At 43.5% G+C, this 21,022-nt stretch overlaps 1 long non-coding RNA gene across 1 annotated transcript; it reads left to right on the top strand.

Annotated features, from left to right (window-relative positions):
* The first annotated feature begins 6,961 nt into the window (after positions 1–6,961).
* LOC117502251 lies at positions 6,962–20,676 on the top strand. Its single transcript, XR_004558250.1, has 3 exons — positions 6,962–6,974; positions 15,371–15,376; positions 20,569–20,676. It is a non-coding gene; the product is annotated as an uncharacterized LOC117502251 (long non-coding RNA).
* The last annotated feature ends 346 nt before the right edge of the window (positions 20,677–21,022 follow it).

A 21,022-nucleotide genomic window follows, 5' to 3' on the forward strand; every position in this document is an offset into this window, starting at 1 on the left:
CAGCTTTTGGTATTGCATCCCGATTTTCAGCTACATTGAATGATTTCCAACAGTTTACTAGGAGCAGGTTGGAGAGCTGTCATAATGGGCCTCATGTATCAAAGTTGTGCACTTGTGGCGTAAATTTACGGTGTAAATTTGAAGTACACCAAAGTTGCCGTGACATGTATCAAGCAGTGCGCACCTGCCCATTTCCGGCGTACACCTGACGCAACCTTGATAAATGCGGCGGTGAAAACAATCGTAATTATAATAAACAAATTAAACAAATTTAATTTTAACGATCAACGTATGAGGGTGGACACATAAGAAATTATTAATAGTGACTGACCAGTATTTCACAGATCGTGCCTCTGCGTCGTGACGCCGCGCCTTTTTCCACGCACACCTGGCTGCAGGTGTCTGTTTCCGAGTGACAAACACAGTTATGAGTAGTTGTTGGCGCTCTTTTTTTTTCTGGGCGAGAAGATTCTTATAAGCAGACACGCAGAACACAGAACACTGTAAAAAAAAAAAAAGGCATGCAAAATTGGACTAAAAACTCCGCAAAACGACGAGGCCACAAAAGGTGAACCGCATTATAGCGAGGGACCACTGTATTCTCTTTTCACATGTCAATAATTCTTGACATGTGGATATTTGCTCGCTCAATTAAGACACGCCTAATTTTTCAGATTTCTTTATTCTTAAAATGTGTTTCTTTATTTATTTTATTGTGACAAACGAATGGAGACGACAAAACCTGATTGCAGCACGGGCGAAGGGAATCACAACACTACAGTTGTAATAATCAATTTCATTCTAAAACGATCACACCACATAAAGTTAAGCTCAGCGCTGCTCTGGCTCCAGGCTCGAAGTCTGGAGAAAAAGGCGAGCAGAGCTTTCTTTGCAGTCAGCGCTGTGGCCACGGATCATGCTCGATAGACCAGCAATCCCGCAAAAGCGGGATTTGTATTGATTATTATGTAGTATAATCAGGAAAGTGTTATTTATGTAACATATGCATTGATTTGTATAATGGCACTGTTCATCATGTTGATCATCTTCATTTTTATGTGGATTCCAGCGCTGGTTCATTTTGGTGTATAATTTACGCCACCTCTCGACCTGGTGTATATTTTCAGCGCAGCGTACGCCAATGACCACATTGATAAATGCCAAGTGGCGCAGCCATTTTGACGTACACCCCATATACGCTCAAATATCGCCATACACACGTTGATACATGAGGCCCAATGGGTGTAAGTTTTCCTTCCACCACCTTCCAGTCCCACTCTGCAGGTGACACTTGGCAGTCATCTCCTTTCCACTCTTGGACTTGCTGGTACACTCTCAGACTGTGATACTTGGCTGCAGCTGCTGTTGGTGTTAGTGAGCAAGGCTGAAACGGAACTATACTGGATGAAGTTTTGGTCAAAAACCATTGAAATTTCAGGTCATCGGTTCCTTGTCCAGGCTTTCCATTGTACAAGCACACCAGAGCCCTCTCTCTTGACTTGGCAATATCATCTTTGGATACTCCATTTGTCATGAATGCTGGTGCTTGCTCCTGAAATAGGCTACTGGTTTTCATTTTCATGAAAGCTACTTTCTTTCCAAGCCCAAATACTCCAGAGGATGTATCACAGCCCAGAATCACATGGAGGAAAATAATTTTTTCAGCAATGGAATCACCAAGCAGGACTCGTAGAGACATAATGTTCCCACATCTGGCACCTTTCTGAGCATGCTTCTTTGACTCTGGCTTCAAGAAGACTTTGAAGTTAGTGTTTTTGCATGATAGACAAGTAGCACAAGGATATCTGTATCATCTTGCTTGAGGTGCCTGTCTCTCCCGCACTTTTCTGCTCTGGGTGTGAAATGTTTAGTTATTCCTCGGCCTCCTTTAGCAGTAATGGTACTTGTAATAAGTGTAGCTTATTCGTAGCTTTGGAGGCCAGGCTGGGCGAATTGGAGACTCGGCTCCGCACCGTGGAAAATTCTACAGCTAGCCAGGCCCCTGTAGTCGGTGCGGACCAAGGTAGCTTAGCCGCCGTTAGTTCCCCCCTGGCAGATCCCGAGCAGCCGGGAAAGCAGGCCGACTGGGTGACTGTGAGGAGGAAGCGTAGCCCTAAACAGAAGCCCCGTGTACACCGCCAACTCGTTCACATCTCTAACCGTTTTTCCCCACTCGACGACACACCCGCCAAGGATCAAACTCTGGTTATTGGCGACTCTGTTTTGAGAAATGTGAAGTTAGCGACACCAGCAACCATAGTCAATTGTCTTCCGGGGGCCAGAGCAGGCGACATTGAAGGAAATTTGAAACTGCTGGCTAAGGCTAAGCGTAAATTTGGTAAGATTGTAATTCACGTCGGCAGTAATGACACCCGGTTACGCCAATCGGAGGTCACTAAAATTAACATTAAATCGGTGTGTAACTTTGCAAAAACAATGTCGGACTCTGTAGTTTTCTCTGGGCCCCTCCCCAATCGGACCGGGAGTGACATGTTTAGCCGCATGTTCTCCTTGAATTGCGATTTTAACATCCACACAGATGCTGAGAATGACAGCCTCAACACTGCATTTAATCTATTATTAGACTCTATTGGCTTTGCTCAAAAAGTAAATGAGTCCACCCACCACTTTAATCATATCTTAGATCTTGTTCTGACTTATGGTATGGAAATAGAAGACTTAACAGTATTCCCTGAAAACTCCCTTCTGTCTGATCATTTCTTAATAACATTTACATTTACTCTGATGGACTACCCAGCAGTGGGGAATAAGTTTCATTACACTAGAAGTCTTTCAGAAAGCGCTGTAACTAGGTTTAAGGATATGATTCCTTCTTTATGTTCTCTAATGCCATATACCAACACAGTGCAGAGTAGCTACCTAAACTCTGTAAGGGAGATAGAGTATCTCGTCAATAGTTTTACATCCTCATTGAAGACAACTTTGGATGCTGTAGCTCCTCTGAAAAAGAGAGCTTTAAATCAGAAGTGTATAACTCACAAACTCGTAGCTTAAAGCAGATAACCCGTAAGTTGGAGAGGAAATGGCGTCTCACTAATTTAGAAGATCTTCACTTAGCCTGGAAAAAGAGTCTGTTGCTCTATAAAAAAGCCCTCCGTAAAGCTAGGACATCTTTCTACTCATCACTAATTGAAGAAAATAAGAACAACCCCAGGTTTCTTTTCAGCACTGTAGCCAGGCTGACAAAGAGTCAGAGCTCTATTGAGCTGAGTATTCCATTAACTTTAACTAGTAATGACTTCATGACTTTCTTTGCTAACAAAATTTTAACTATTAGAGAAAAAATTACTCATAACCATCCCAAAGACGTATCGTTATCTTTGGCTGCTTTCAGTGATGCCGGTATTTGGTTAGACTCTTTCTCTCCGATTGTTCTGTCTGAGTTATTTTCATTAGTTACTTCATCCAAACCATCAACATGTTTATTAGACCCCATTCCTACCAGGCTGCTCAAGGAAGCCCTACCATTATTTAATGCTTCGATCTTAAATATGATCAATCTATCTTTGTTAGTTGGCTATGTACCACAGGCTTTTAAGGTGGCAGTAATTAAACCATTACTTAAAAAGCCATCACTTGACCCAGCTATCTTAGCTAATTATAGGCCAATCTCCAACCTTCCTTTTCTCTCAAAAATTCTTGAAAGGGTAGTTGTAAAACAGCTAACTGATCATCTGCAGAGGAATGGTCTATTTGAAGAGTTTCAGTCAGGTTTTAGAATTCATCATAGTACAGAAACAGCATTAGTGAAGGTTACAAATGATCTTCTTATGGCCTCGGACAGTGGACTCATCTCTGTGCTTGTTCTGTTAGACCTCAGTGCTGCTTTTGATACTGCTGACCATAAAATTTTATTACAGAGATTAGAGCATGCCATAGGTATTAAAGGCACTGCGCTGCGGTGGTTTGAATCATATTTGTCTAATAGATTACAATTTGTTCATGTAAATGGGGAATCGTCTTCACAGACTAAAGTTAATTATGGAGTTCCACAAGGTTCTGTGCTAGGACCAATTTTATTCACTTTATACATGCTTCCCTTAGGCAGTATTATTAGACGGTATTGCTTAAATTTTCATTGTTACGCAGATGATACCCAGCTTTATCTATCCATGAAGCCAGAGGACACACACCAATTAGCTAAACTGCAGGATTGTCTTACAGACATAAAGACATGGATGACCTCTAATTTCCTGCTTTTAAACTCAGATAAAACTGAAGTTATTGTACTTGGCCACACAAATCTTAGAAACATGGTGTCTAACCAGATCCTTACTCTGGATGGCATTACCCTGACCTCTAGTAATACTGTGAGAAATCTTGGAGTCATTTTTGATCAGGATATGTCATTCAAAGCGCATATTAAACAAATATGTAGGACTGCTTTTTTGCATTTACGCAATATCTCTAAAATCAGAAAGGTCTTGTCTCAGAGTGATGCTGAAAAACTAATTCATGTATTTATTTCCTCTAGGCTGGACTATTGTAATTCATTATTATCAGGTTGTCCTAAAAGTTCCCTAAAAAGCCTTCAGTTAATTCAAAATGCTGCAGCTAGAGTACTGACGGGGACTAGAAGGAGAGAGCATATCTCACCCATATTGGCCTCTCTTCATTGGCTTCCTGTTAATTCTAGAATAGAAGTTAAAATTCTTCTTCTTACTTATAAGGTTTTGAATAATCAGGTCCCATCTTATCTTAGGGACCTCGTAGTACCATATCACCCCAATAGGGCGCTTCGCTCTCAGACTGCAGGCTTACTTGTAGTTCCTAGGGTTTGTAAGAGTAGAATGGGAGGCAGAGCCTTCAGCTTTCAGGCTCCTCTCCTGTGGAACCAGCTCCCAATTCAGATCAGGGAGACAGACACCCTCTCTACTTTTAAGATTAGGCTTAAAACTTTCCTTTTTGCTAAAGCTTATAGTTAGGGCTGGATCAGGTGACCCTGAACCATCCCTTAGTTATGCTGCTATAGATGTAGACTGCTGGGGGGTTCCCATGATGCACTGTTTCTTTCTCTTTTTGCTCTGTATGCACCACTCTGCATTTAATCATTAGTGATCGATCTCTGCTCCCCTCCACAGCATGTCTTTTTCCTGGTTCTCTCCCTCAGCCCCAACCAGTCCCAGCAGAAGACTGCCCCTCCCTGAGCCTGGTTCTGCTGGAGGTTTCTTCCTGATAAAAGGGAGTTTTTCCTTCCCACTGTAGCCAAGTGCTTGCTCACAGGGGGTCGTTTTAACCGTTGGGGTTTTACATAATTATTGTATGGCCTTGCCTTACAATATAAAGTGCCTTGGGGCAACTGTTTGTTGTGATTTGGCGCTATATAAAAAAAATTGATTGATTGATTGATTGACTCTGTCCTTCAGCCGCTGGTGTACGCAGATAGTTGTAGCAACAGGTGTACGAGGCGTACCCAGTCTCATGACAATTTGTGATGACATTACAATCCCAATTCCAATGAAGTTATGACATTATGTGAAATGTAAATAAAAACAGAATACAATGATTTGCAAATCCCCTTCAACCTATATTCTATTGAATACACCACAAAGACAAGATATTTAATGTTCAAACTGATAAACTTTATTGTTTTTGTGCAAATATTTGCTCATTTTGAAATGGATGCCTGCAACATGTTTCAAAAAAGCTGGGACAGTGGTATGTTTACAACTGTGTTACATCACCTTTCCTTCTAACAACACTCAATAAGCATTTGGGAACTGAGGACACTAATTGTGAGTGTCATGATTTGGTATAAAAGGAGCATCCCCCAAAAGGCTCAGCCATTCACAAGCAAAGATGGGGTGAGGATCACCACTTTGTGAACAACTGCGTGAAAAATTAGTCCAACAGTTTAAGAACAATGTTTCTCACCATTCCATCATCTACAGTCCATAATATAATCAGAAGATTCAGAGAATCTGGAGAACTTTCTACATGTAAGCGGCAAGGCCAAAAACCAACATTGAATGCCCGTGACCTTCGATCCCTCAGGTGGTACTGCATTAAAAACCAACATCATTGTGTAAAGGATCTTACCGCGTGGGCTCAGGAACACTTCAGAAAACCATTGTCAGTTAACACAGTTTGTCGCTACATCTACAAGTGCAAATTAAAACTCTACCATGCAAAGCAAAAGCCATACATCAACAATATCCAGAAACACTGCCACCTTCTCTGGGCCTGAGCTCATTTGAAATGGACAGACACAAAGTGGAAACATGCTGTTGTCTGATGAGTCCACATTTCAAATTGTTTTTGGAAATCATGGACACTGTGTCCTCCGGACAAAAGAGGAAAAAGACCATTCAGATTGTTACCAGCGCAAAGTTCAAACGCCAGCATCTGTGATGGTATGGGGGTGCCCATGACATGGGCAGCTTACACATTTGTGATGAAAGGTACATCCAGGTTTTGGAGCAACACATGCTGCCATCCAAGCAACATCTTTTTCAGGGACGCCCCTGTTTATTTCAGCAAAACAATGCCAAGTCACATTCTGCACGTGTTACAACAGCGTGGCTTCATAGTAAAAGAGTGCAGGTACTAGACTGGCCTGCCTGCAGTCCAGACCTGTCGCCCATTAAAAATGAAAACACTTACTGAGTGTTGTTAGAAGGAAAGGTGATGTAACACAGTGGTAAACATACCACTGTCCCAGCTTTTTGAAATGTGTTGCAGGCATCCATTTCAGAATGAGCAAATATTTGCACAAAAACAATAAAGTTTATCAGTTTGAACATTAAATATCTTGTCTTTGTGGTATATTCAGTTGAATATGGGTTTAAGATGATTTGCACATCATTGTATTCTGTTTTTAATTTACATTTCACACAATGTCCCAACTTCTTTCGAACTCGCATTGTACAACAAGTACATGAATCTATTGGTTTGTGACAGGGGAACGAAAATGGGATGCTTTTCCTGATGGCAGCATGAATTCATTTTGTGACGTGCCACAAAATGTGGGGTGATGGGGGGGGGTCTGGAGTCTATGGTTAGTGTTAGGGGAGGGGAGACATTTACATTATTGTTACAGTTAGGAGAAGGGGATGATTATAACTAGTAAAAAAACTGTGTCACGAAAATGGGGTGCTTTTGTGACAGGGCACGAAAAAAGTGCAAGACTGGGCTGGCTTCTTTGCAGCCAATGTTGATTTTCACAAAATATTTGTTTCGGCTGACAGAGCTGTTCTCTGGGACATCATAGCCAGCCTATACACAGGTACTATGAATGCTGGTATGATTAGGGAGCAGAATCTCCGAATTTTTCACAAAAAAAGGGAGCACCTGAAGAGGGAATAGCTACTGGTGTTCATCAGGGATGTGTTCTGACACCTACAGTGTTCAATGCTTGCATGAACTGGGCGCTGGATTGGCATGTAGAAACCAGCAACTTGAGTGCCTTTGTTGGCAATGAAAGATTTATTTAACTTGACTTCATGGATGATGATGATGTAATATTTGCAGTTTCAATGTACACACTGACTTGGATCACATGAGAAACTGAGTGAGGAATCAGAGTGTCTGAGTGTGATTATTCGAAATCAAAACTAACATCACAACTTTCAATGACTTTCTAGGCTTGGCCACCCAAAGAGTATCTCTGTATGGCCAAAGTTTTGAACTTGTAGAGCAAATCACTTATCTCAGCAATGGTATTTATGTCTCTGGGACCTCAGCCTTTGAGCTTGAGAGATGCTTAAGAAGCCATGAGGTCAATGGACAGAGGGGTTTGGTGATGCCACTATCTTTGCAGGAGAACAAAGTTGTAAGACTTTGGGGCCCATGTGCTTCTTGACTCATTGTATGGTTCTGCAATGTGGATGCTATTCAGTGACTTAAGGCTAGATGTCTTTGCTACTAGGATCAGTTGGAGGATCCTTAGGTACTGCTGGAATGACTTTGTGCCAAACAATCTGTTCTTTCAGGAGACAAAGACTAGGATTGTCACTTGCACTCTGATGGCACTTCAGCTCCAACATATTGCCAGTTGGTATCATTTCTCTGTGTATGACAAAGCTAACAGGTGTCTTGACAATCCCACCAGCTGGAAAAGGCTGAAAGGATGCCCACGTTTCACCTGGCTGTGGCAGATAGATGGATAGTATGGAGAGGTGGAGGTGGACCTGTTGGCTGCCTGGGTGGTAGCCATTGAAGACACAAGGTGGTTCTGTAGTGCGGTGGATGCGGCATTGTAGGGCAATGGCACATGCTGCCAGACGCGATCTGACTTGAATTTATTTCTAACAAAACAATCATCAAATCTGAGTACAGAACTCAGACACTTGATAGGTAACATTTAACATGAGTACATTGTTTAAAAAGTGGACTTAACCTCAAAGCCTTATTTATCCAACCCCTTCTTCTGCCAGTAAAATATTGCTGAACTCATAAATTGAGAGAAAGACGTATGGCTTGAAATACGTATAGTGTAGACGTATGGAGGACTGTAATAGGTCAGGGTTTTTGAACAGCAGTGTATGGAAAGGTCGGTGACTACACGCCACTGCATGTGGCAGCTGGAAGCACATCCTGTCACAATCCATTTCTCATCCCCATGGCCCACATTATACAACTTGTCACAATAATTACATTTCTTCATATTAATTGATGACTTATAGTGGAAATAAGAGCTGTCGGGGAATGCATCAAAGCACAGCAACAATAGCAAAGGCAATAACCAAACAAATATTGAAAGAACAAATGAGGGAGACTATTAGACATGATTGATGAGCGGAGCAGGCCCGGCCACACACTCTGCACGCGCTCGTCTTTGCGCGCACTTGACAGGCTTGTTTGGCTGTGTGTGTTCCTGTGTGTATATGTCTGTCCTTGCATTGGGCATCCACTATGAATACATGCTGAATATTCTACTCGGAGGGAAATCGTAACAACTAATAGAGCAGGAATGAGGAATATGTAATCCCTGTCAGAATTGAATTACTCTTTGATAATGTTTATTTCCATATGCAAAAAGACATAATCCCATTTATCTGGTAGCTTTCCTGTCATCATCAGCATTTACACAGGAGAATATCAATACAGAAACACAAAATTATTACATTCGTCACACAGAAGTTCATTCCTACTTGCTCTCGAAATTCAGCAGCGCTTAATGGGGTAGATCTGTTTTTTTTTTTTGTTTTTTTTTTAAGGTATATATATTACAGCTGCAGCAGTGCTCCATAATGGCTTTACGCAAAATGTCATTAGAATGTATGTTTTCCTCAAGTGTAATGAAGTGAGAAGCCATCACACACAGTTAACGATGCAAGCGCAAGTGTGTCCATGTACACAATTATCAATGCTACAGTGTGTTGTAACTGTTTGTTTTGTGATTGGCTATTTATCTTTTTTTATGTTTCTCGCAATTGTTCTCCGATTGGCACAAAAACATCAAGTAAAGGGAATCTACTGCCTAATGATGCTGACTTTGAATTAAGAGTTTCCAGACTTTAGTTATAAAATGGAACAACCATTGTTATGTCTGTCTCACTATCTGTGCATTGCACTCATCTTTTTCCAGTCTATATTTCTAAGAAAGTGTAAAACACCAGCCTTTAGTCAGATTAAATTAGAGAAAAATGCCTTTTGAATTGTGCATAGTTCAAAGCTCAGCTGAGCCGCTCAGATGAATTAAATGCGTTCTACAAAGAGAAATATGCTGATCGCTGTGTGGACATGCACTGGTGCTGTGCATCACTGAGCCCACAACACCACACAACCAACATGGGTTCTGGATGGCAAACACCTAGGCAGACAACAGGTCAATCCCTACTTGTCGAAGCCTACAACTAATTGAAGCATCCCCTTAGTTATGACACCCACTGGGTTCTCAGCACTGAGACACCTGTGTAAACGGTAAATGGACTGCATTTATATTGCGCTTTTCCATCTGCATCAGACGCTCAAAGCGCTTTACAATAATGCCTCACAAGACCCTCACTACACACCGGGAGCAACTAGGGGATTAAAGACCTTGCCCAAGGGCCCTTAGTGATTTTCCAGTCAAGCTGGGATTTGAGCCGAGGATCTTCTGGTTTAAAGCCCAACGCCTTAACCACCTCCCCTGTGTGTTGGATCATGCACAGAGAAATGTTCCACTTGGCCCAAATGTCATAGCTGATGCTCCCTCACAAAGTCATACCAGTGGTTCCCAAGAATCCTGAAGAGACCTAGTGCCATCCAAGTCTCACAATCATATAGTAAAACAGGAAGCACCATGATTCTAAAGACTTGGTCCTTCCTTCTGTCATGTTTGGAGGAAACCAGGCACCATCCCTACAGTGAAGCATGGTGGTGGCAGCATCAGAGCCTAGACCTGAATCTGATTGAACATCTCTGAAGAGATCTGAAAGTGGCTGTGCACCGACACTCCCCATCCAACCTGATGGAGCTTGAGAGATGCTGCAAAGAGGAATGGACAAAACTGCCCAAAGATAGGTGCAACAAGCTTGTGGCATCATATTCAAGAAGACCTGAGGCTGTAATTGCTGACAAAGGTCCATCAACAAAGTATTGAGCAAAGGGTGGGAATACTTAAATGCATGTGATTTCTTAGTTTTTTATTTTTAAGAAATTTGCAAAAACCTTAAAAAAAAAATCACATTGTCGTTAACGGGGTAGAATTCTGAGCGGGAAAAAATTAATTTCATCCATTTAGGAATAAGGCTGTAACTGTTGTGTGTTGGGGGGTTTGGCTGGACATTTTGGTGTTGTTTTCTTTTCTTTGCACTCTGGGTGGTATGCAAACTGGTTTTTTTGTCTGTGGAGAAGGTGCTGGCAGAAGAGTCCTTCACCCTCATCAGAACTATTGACTGCACCTGTGGAGGATGTTCACGTGCAGGCCTAACAACTTGCAGCACCTGTGGATGATGCTCACGTGCAAACTTAAAGACTTTCAGCTGAAGCAGATAATGAGATGGCGTTCTGCATTTAAGCCATGAGTGATTCGAGCAGAATTGGCGGGAACTCGACCTTGTGACGTTCGTTTGTGAGACGCTGAGGACCACGCCTGGGTTTGACACATCGTGCCTGTGAAGGAGGACGGGTGAGGGACACATGCTGTCAGCACACATCAGAGGTGATTGATTGTCTGAATAAGTGTTAACAGTAATTTGGTATTTTGGTACGCAGTATATTTGAACGTTGATTAGAATTGTGCAGCTCGCTTCTCACTGCCGTGGCGTACGGACTGATGATCCTCCACCTGTTGTGAGAAGCTGCTCATTTACATAAAGCTTAAATTCAGACCTGAATGTGTTGCTGATAGTGTGTGCCTTTGAAGGATATTTGTTGTAGCTGTTGACTTACCTCACCTTTTCCATCCTTCACAGAGTCAGTTTGTCGTATCCACCTGGGGGGTGTTCGGCGGTGAGTCTGGGTCCAGAAGCGCCGAGCTTTGATCCATTTCGGCGCTGGAGAGCGCGCCGTCCTTCACCTCGCCAGACAAACGCACATTTATGTTGACAACAATTATTGCACGGGAGAAAAATAAAATTGTTTTGTGTTTGGAACCACTTTCTGGTTATTTAGCGCTGGGTTCAGTCAGACGCTGGTCGCGCTCCTCAACTCGTGTCTGCACATAACAGTAACACAACAAAATGTGGAAGAAGTGAAGCCCTGTGAATAGTTTCTGGATACACTGTAAATCCACAGCACTGTAGGGGCCTAGGTCTTTTAAACTGAAACATATGTTCTACACTCAACAAAAATATAAACGCAACACTTTTGGTTTTGCTCCCATTTTGTATGAGATGAACTCAAAGATCTTAAACTTTTTCCACATACACAATATCACCATTTCCCTCAAATATTGTTCACAAACCAGTCTAAATCTGTGATAGTGAGCACTTCTCCTTTGCTGAGATAATCCATCCCACCTCACAGGTGTGCCATATCAAGATGCTGATTAGACACCATGATTAGTGCACAGGTGTGCCTTAGACTGTCCACAATAAAAGGCCACTCTGAAAGGTGCAGTTTTATCACACAGCACAATGCCACAGATGTCGCAAGATTTGAGGGAGCGTGCAATTGGCATGCTGACAGCAGGAATGTCAACCAGAGCTGTTGCTCGTGTATTGAATGTTCATTTCTCTACCATAAGCCGTCTCCAAAGGTGTTTCAGAAAATTTGTCAGTACATCCAACCAGCCTCACAACCGCAGACCACGTGTAACCACACCAGCCCAGGACCTCCACATCCAGCATGTTCACCTCCAAGATCGTCTGAGACCAGCCACTCGGACAGCTGCTGAAACAATCGGTTTGCATAACCAAAGAATTTCTGCACAAACTGTCAGAAACCGTCTCAGGGAAGCTCATCTGCATGTTCGTCGTCCTCAATGGGGTCTCGACCTGACTCCAGTTCGTCGTCTTAACCGACTTGAGTGGGCAAATGCTCACATTCGCTGGTGTTTGGAACGTTGGAGAGGTGTTCTCTTCACGGATGATGCGAAGGAGATGTGTTGCACTGCATGAGGCAAATTGTGGTCACACCAGATACTGACTGGTATCCCCCCCCCATAAAACAAAACTGCACCTTTCAGAGTGGCCTTTTATTGTGGACAGTCTAAGGCACACCTGTGCACTAATCATGGTGTCTAATCAGCATCCTGATATGGCACACCTGTGAGGTGGGATGGATTATCTCAGCAAAGGAGAAGTGCTCACTATCACAGATTTAGACTGGTTTGTGAACAATATTTGAGGGAAATGGTGATATTGTGTCTGTGGAAAAAGTTTTAGATCTTTGAGTTCATCTCATACAAAATGGGAGCAAAACCAAAAGTGTTGGGTTTATGTTTTTGTTGAGTATATCTAGTTATTGTATTTGCATGTTCAAAATTGGCTGGAAATTTGTTAAAGCAAAGCAAAATAAAATAAAATAAATAATTCAATGGATATTTTTTGTAAGAGCCACAACTTTAGCCAATTTTATTTAAATATGATGCACACTTCATGTTTCATTATCTTTTTATATTTCATGTCATTTGTTTTGTATTAGTCATATATAATGTTAAAAACAAATTGATATTCCCCACAACCCGATTCCAGATAAGTCGTTGAAGATGTATGCATGTACAAATTGATACTGGATGGATGCAGCATTTACTGCTGTGTTTAAAAATCTACACACAGGAGCTTTAATCTGAGCCTCACGAGTCAGACACAAGTTGTGGTACTGACCGATACATCAGGAAAATGAAAAAATTAGGCTTCAAATCCCACTTGTGCTACCTCTCTGTGTCCTTGGACAAGACACCATCTACCTCAGCTGTCTCAGTCCATCCGGGTGTAAATAGTTACCTACCTTGGCTGGGGAAGTAACTTACATTTGACTATCATCATCCACTTCACATTCCAAAATCTGAAGATAAGCACCTGCTCCAACAGGCCTCAGGGCCTATACAGGACTTCTTCATTCCTATTGGAAATTTCAATGTACAGTATGTGAGTTTGTGGTGTGAATGGTGTTGACATACACCCATTTAGGAAGACCAAAATCTAACTTTTTTCCCTGCAGTGTCAGCAGACAGATATGTTGAATTTAATTGGAATATCATTGCCTCAAATATAGTACTTCAGCAACTTTTGTTCAACATTTCATGAGCAAGGATGCTTTGAAAACAAAAGCTTTTAGTCTGAATGTGATTTCTATACAGCTTGGTAATCATGTTATTGTTACTCTACGCTCAGGTCAGATCAGACCAATAGGCTTTTATATTCTTTGAATAATATGTGCTTGAATGATTCCGTTGAAAGAGGGAAAAGTTCTAATTTGTTTTTATGTTTTTTTAATTTGCATATTGTTATTTATTTAACTATCAAGGCCGTGTATGCCCTTGTACACTCAACCATTAAAATGTCTGAAACATGTCCAGGGGGACAGTTATTTTGAATAAAAAGCAGGCAAGGGCGCCGAGGCCTTATAACCTTGCTGAATAAAATCGTGAGGGGATAAAAAGGGAAATAGCCTTAAGCAATTTAACAAATTGGGGTATGTTCAAGGGAGGCCTAAGACCTAAGTGTGGAGGAAAAGCCTTTCTCCCCTCATAAAAGTCACTTTGATGGTTTTCTGTTACTGTGTGTGATAACTATAGAAATGCTTTGGTTTCTGTGTGTGTTTGCTTGTTTGTTTTTTCCACTACTTCTCCGAGGTTCTTGGGGAAATTCCTATTAAACATGCTGTGTTCATATCAGTTGACCCCAGAACTGCCCTTGATGGGTTTGTGTTTTTGCAAATGTCAAGGTCAAATTTTTGGTTTATTTCTTTTTGTTTCCCTACATCACCCACATAGTTTGAGCAGATTTCCACCCATCTTGATATGGGGATGGCAGTCAACTGCAGAACTGAGCTTAAAGGTCATGGCCATTGGGGAGAAATGTCACAATATTATATTTCACTCCAGTGTCCACCAAACATGACACATATATGTACCAGTAGGAGGATTCTGGAAATGCTCAAGCAACATTAGCAACATTACATTTACCAAAGGTCAAATGGAGTCAGAAGACAAAACTGATTTTTTTTTTTTTTTCTTTTACACTCTGGTTTGCACCAAACGTGGGACACATATAGAAGTGGGTTCTGAAAGTGCCCAGACAAGGTCAAGTTTGCCAAAGTTCAGTCGTGGTCAAAATAATTGGGTCAAAGGTAGAAAATTATGCTTTTTCACTCCAATTTGCATCAAACGTGGTACACATATAAAGGTGGTTTCTATGATTGCCCATCAAGGCCAATCACTGGGGTCAAGGTCAGTTCTGCATCTTTGTTTGCTGGCCATTTCCTGGTCTTTTTGTTGATTTGTACCAAACTTGGCCTGTCAATGAAGGTGCGACAACATAAAAAAAAGGCAAAATCAAAGTCAAGAAATTTGCTTTTCAACCCAATTTAGATGAAATGTGGCATACATATATGTGCAACATTTTTTAGAAAAATACAGTCATTTGAGTTGAAGGTCAGATTGCCATAGCCAATACTGTGTCCATGCCCATGGGTAATATTGCCGAGTTATTATAATATCTAATCCTAAAATTTGTCCTCCATGTCCCAGCTGACTATCTGCAGGTTCTATAACTTTAAAAAAATCTTATTTCTCAAAATAATAACAAATATGAACTGTCTTTAAAAATCAACATCAAAAAATTGACATTAAAACTTCTACAAATATTAAGTTTTGTTCCCCCTCCCCATACAAAGCCATCAAGCCGACATGTCAGTGTGTCATTCATTAACAGCTTTTTGGTTGACATATTCTGTTCCTCCATATGGTATGAGGGTCCATCAGACCAGGGGAGCATTCTCTGTAATTAATTAGAGAACTACCAACACACAGAAATAGAGCACTGTGCAGCATGTTGGCAAAAGCTGCTCTTTAATTTTCACTCACATCTTGTCTTCCAAAATTTTCATTTTTATTTAAATACTAAAACAGCTTGTTATTGTTCTGTGAAGCATAAAATCATTCATTTCTGTGTATAAACCCTCTAACACTATGCCTTATATACATATTAGAATTTGTTAGTATATAATTCCTCCAGTGTCTGTCCCCCAAAGTCTCCTTTCTATGGGGCATGCTTAGAAATCTTCCAAAAGGAGGTGTTCAGGTCACCTGGGAACCAGGCAAATCTCACAGCTCATATTTAATTTTGTCTCTAAGATTTGTGTTGTCCTGCTCCCACATAAAATCTTTCCCCCTTGCTCGATTTCTGATGGACTAATCACAATCTTGCAACTGAGGTGGTCAGGTCAGGTATTACATATGGGAGCTTGTGCTGGTGCCACACATCACTGCATCCACAACACCATGGAACCATCTTGCCAGTGGGGTCCTCAATACTGAGGTACCTGCATGCTAAACCATGCTCAACAAAATGTACCACGTCCAAAAAGTCATAGCTGATGTTCCCTCACAATGCAGGTGTTACTCCTCATCTTCTGGGCTTGTCGTTGTCCATGGTGGACTGGAAATGAGAAGGATTTCCATTCAAGAAAATGGTTCAAAGTTTGGGTTGACTCTCCAATGTATCTCATGGCAAACTGTAGCTGAAATTTCACGTCTTCTTTTCAAGAAGATCCTTCCTTATACCACCATGAAGCTGTACACCTGATAATGCAACTGTAACAGACTTTCTGATGTCTTTGCTTTATTTATTTGCTTTGTTTACTGTGAGGCTGCACAGGGGACTGTTGTGTTGCCATAGAACAGGAGCCACGCTGTTGCCACGCTCGAACGGTTCACAGTCATCCTGCATCTTTCTAATATTTAACACGCCTGCCAAGAACCCTCATCCAGACGACTACATTGGTGGCAGTGGTGGTTGCTTGTGCAGGTTGTCGCACGTTTTGGTGTTTCTCCTGAACAGTTATTTTGAATTGTGGCTGTGCTAGCTTAGCTGTTTCAGTTTAGCTAACCTACTAATGAGCACAGTGCTTCACTGACATGTGCCGTGGGGACAAGGACCCATTGAAACCCTGTACAGCGTGGACCACTAGGAACTCACTTGGTGGTGTATTTAGAGTCAACCTGCCGACATGTGTGCAAAGAGAATGGAGATGAGGGAGTTGTACAGTGAGAATCAAAGGGTGAGAGCCAGAGATGCTGACAGGAGGGATCGTGGCCTTCGCTCTCCATCTGGGGGGTGCTGTAGCTGTGCCTGCAAGGAATCCGGATGTCAATCCAGAGTGTCTGATGACAGACACTCGGAACGCTCTCATGGCCACCAGCCTCATGGCTACCCACGCAACAGAGGCTTCTCTCCAGCAACCAAGCCATCAAGGGGCAGGAGTCCCAGTCCTGGGTGGAGGTCCCGCCACGAGGAGGAGCCAAGAAGATGCAGTGTGCGTTTCTTTCCACGACAATCATCTACCAACGGCAGCCACCAGGGAAACAGACAGTAGCTGGGGTTGAGTCCCGAACACCAGCCACTCCAGCCGAGATTTCTGTACAGCATGACATGACTGAGGACATGACAGAGTACCACTACCGTGGACTATCATGACCATCCCACATCTTACATCAGGGGTGTAGTGGAAAGTTGTGAGGTTCCTATACTAGTGGACTCGGGAGCTAATGTCTCATTGATTAGTGCGGATTTTGGAATGTCAGTCCCCGCTCTTGTGCAGTTAATGGACAAATATTGGACACACTGGGCTCCATTGAGGTTACATTCCTATTGGTTCTGACCCGTTGGCAGCACAACTTCTATGTACTGAGGGAGTCTAATCAGAGTGTTGTACTTGGGCTTGACTTTTTGACTAAGAACTGTGCATTGCTGGACTTGGGGTGGGGAGTACTGAAATTATGGGATGTCGCTGTGCCCCTGCTGTGTTGCGGGGAGATCACACCTGACTGTTGTAATGTGTTGGTAGCGAATGTTGCGACTATACCTCCCTTAAGTGAGGCCCTGGTGCCAGTGATGGTTGGTTCTCTCTGTGGTGCTATGTTGCCTGCTAAAGATTTCGAAGGGTATCTGGAGCCCAATGCCCCAGAGTCGAAAGGGCTAGTTGTAGCTCACTCGGTGAATAGTGTGAAAAATGGGGTCACATTAGCACGTGTTCTCAATCCATCTTGGGGGCCGTCGAACTTCAGCGGGGGCTGCACCTCGGTCAGCTCCATTCGGTGGGGAAAGATTACATGGTAGCACTCCACAGTATTGCTAATTTGGGGGAGCCTCACCGCCACCAGCAAGAGGCACATTCAGCTTAGAAGATTCACCCATCATGACACAGCAAAGGAAGGAGTTCTATGAGCTCCTTATGTTTTCTGATGTTTTCAACATGTCTGACAGGAACTCGGGCAAGTGCACATTGGTGTCGCATCTCATTAGAACCATTGACCACCCCCCCCCCACTCCCCCGTTAAACAACGGCCCGATCACACATCTCCAGAGAAAAGGGAGGAGATTGAGCATCAGGTAGCAGGCCTGCTGGCAGACAGAGTGGTAGAGGAAATTTGCAGCCCCCGGGCATCCCCGGTGGTGTTGGTTAGGAAAAAGGGGGACAGTGGAGATGTATTGATTATCGTGGTCTCTCAGCAGGGTCTCTGACAGGATCCCCATTATACGGACAAGGTAAGGGCCTGACTTACTCCGCGTACCTCGGTGGAGGTGAGGGCATTTGTGGGCCTGTGTTCGTATTACAGGAGGTTCGTGAAAGACTTCTCGAAACAGACGGCTCCACTAAATTACCTGGTGGGTAAAAATGTACCTTTTGAGTGGACAGCAGTGTTAGGGGGCCTTTTCCTACCTTAAGCAGGTGCTTCCTCCTTTCCTGTGGTAACACTGCCGAATTTTGCACTCCCCTTTAAAGTTTACACCGATGCTTCCAATGAGGCAGTAGGGGCAGTGTTGGCACAGGATGGGGGGGGGGGGGCTCAAGAGGGTAGGGGCATATGCCAGTCAGGCTCTCACAAAGCACTATGTGAGGCTGTCTACTTTCTCTATCATAACTGACCATCGTCCGCTGTTGGGCATCAGGAACATGGCTATGGACAATGAACCTACGGTTTGTAGGAGTAGGTGGATTTTGGAACTGGATCTGTTTGACTGGATCATTATTCACAAGGCTGGGGCCCGGCACAATAATGTGGATGTACTGTCATGCTGATCAGCTTCTCCCCCTCAACAGGATCCAGATGGGGGGCCCACTGTCACCTCCATGGTGGAGCCAGGCTGCTCCTCACCTCCCAGGGTTTCCCGGTCGGGTCTGGAGTTTGCCTACTCCATCTCGCGGAGTGACTCTGAGCTGTGAGCCCAGCAGCATGACGACCCAGATATTAGCATAATGATGGGGTTGTTGGAACAGAATGTGATGAGACTGCCTCGAAGGCTGCTCAGGGGGTCCTCTGCCAAATTGAGGAAACTTGGGACAGAGTTCAGCCACCTGTTGATGCTAGGTGGACTGTTGTGTTGAACTGTGTGGCCGACAGCATTGGGGGGATCAAATTCAGGTGATGGTCCCCTAGACCATGGTGCCTGAGCTCTTGCAGCAGTTACATGGTGAGATGACTGTGGCACACTTCTTGGCTGAGTGAGTGTGGGAGACGGCCAGATGGTCTTTCTATTGGCCCTTTATGTTGAGAGACATTAAACGCTTTTGCGAACAATGTGAGGCCTGCCAGACATGCCATTGCCCTGTTCCCAGCCCGAGAGCACTTATGTGAAGGTCTCAAGCTGCCTGCCCACTACAGAGGGTGGCGGCGGACATTTTAGAGTTGCTTTTGACCTCCAGTTGAAACAGATACATTATAGTGGTGGAGGATTACTTCTCCAAATTTGTTAATCTGTACGCCCTGCCAAATCAGACAGCTCAGGCAGTGGCTCACTGCCTGTTTGAGGATTATGTGTTGGTGCATGGGGTCCCAGAAGTGTTTCACAGTGACCAGGGCCACCAGTTTGAGGCAGAGGTGATTCAGAGCCTGTGTCATCGATTGGGCATAAAGAAAACACGCATCACTGCATATAACCCCAAGTCTGATGGCATGATGGAGTGTCATAACAGGACTCTGATCAGCTGTCTAAAATGTTGCTGTCGCATGGGGGCGAATGGGACTCGTATGTGAAGCAAGTTGCTTTTGCCTACAACACCTCTAAGCATTCCAGTACCCAGTTCACCCCTATTTCCTCATGCACGGGCATGAGGCATGGGTTCCAGTTGACGTGCATATGCCAGGGAGTGTTTGAGACCACTGGGGCACGGGGATGCAGGCGGAGTATGTGTCGGCTATGGCAGAGCGGCTGGAGTCCGCATTCAGCATGGCTAGGCTCAATTTGGCAAAATTTCATAATTGACAGAAACTGTACTACGACGACAGTTGCTGCCACCATGTCAATGGTGTGGGTGCACTGGTGTGGCTGAATAATCCCACTGAAAACCACACCAAGTTGACGCCACACTGGAGAGGCCCCTATCGGGTCGCTCAGGTGCTGGCTTCAGGTGGGGAAACTGCCCTGTCATACCGAATTGTTAACCCTCTGGACACTATGGAACAAGCCCAGGTTGTTCACCATGACAGACTCAAGCCATATGCCCTGCCATTACTGACGCACACGCCTCCTGCTGGTCCTCTTTCCTGCATTCCCTCATTGGCTCATATGGGGGTTTGGTCTGCCTCCTAGGCCCCGGATGTGAAGGGTCAGCCTCAGGCTGCGGGAGAAGATTACTAACCTTGGGGGGATTTGAGGGGGTCGGTGCCTGCTTAATCTCGTGGGGGGAGAGTGGTGAGACCTCTGTTGCACCTCAAAGACTTTGTTAGGTTTTGAGTCCAGTTCAGTGTGTTTTTTCATGATTTTACTGTTGTTTGATGGATGCTATGTCAATCCAGCTATTCGGGAGTCTGTTATGCTGTTTTATTATTATTATTATTATTATTATTATTATTATTATTATTATTATTATTATTATTATTATCTATGTGTTTTGTTTACTATGGTACCAGAAACAAGGATGTTTCATTTTGAGGGGGAAGGGGGCATGTGTAACAGATGTTCTGATGTCTTTGCTTTATTTATTTGCCTTGTTTACTATGAGGCTGCACAGGATTAATTTTGGCACTGTTGTGTTGCCATAGCACAGGAGGTGCGGGGCGATGCGCTCCCGCTTGTGTGTGTGCGTATGGGAACACGCAATAAAGGAGCCACACTTTTGTGGCGCTCGAATGGTCCACAGTTGTCCTGTATCTTTTTAATATTTAACATGCCTGCCAAGAACCCTCATCCAGAGGGCTACACAACAAACAAAAGGTGTGCAATGCAATGTCTCTAATCACAGCCAATGTAAGCACAGTGCTGAATATGTGGCATGTTTACCTGTTTAGACATATAGCTTTGGACATACGTAGGATGAAACGGGTGTAACCATCTTGTGGCAATCCCTTGGTGGGAAGGAAGATGGTCTCCAAGTTGATTTCCAGATGTGGACTGTGGACATGCAGATGAGTGAACAGGCCCAGCTTTGGCATTCACTGTTTCTGAGAAAATGTTGCACGCGGTTG

This window comes from Thalassophryne amazonica, chromosome 2, assembly GCF_902500255.1.
Source record: "Thalassophryne amazonica chromosome 2, fThaAma1.1, whole genome shotgun sequence".
NCBI lineage: Eukaryota > Metazoa > Chordata > Actinopteri > Batrachoidiformes > Batrachoididae > Thalassophryne > Thalassophryne amazonica.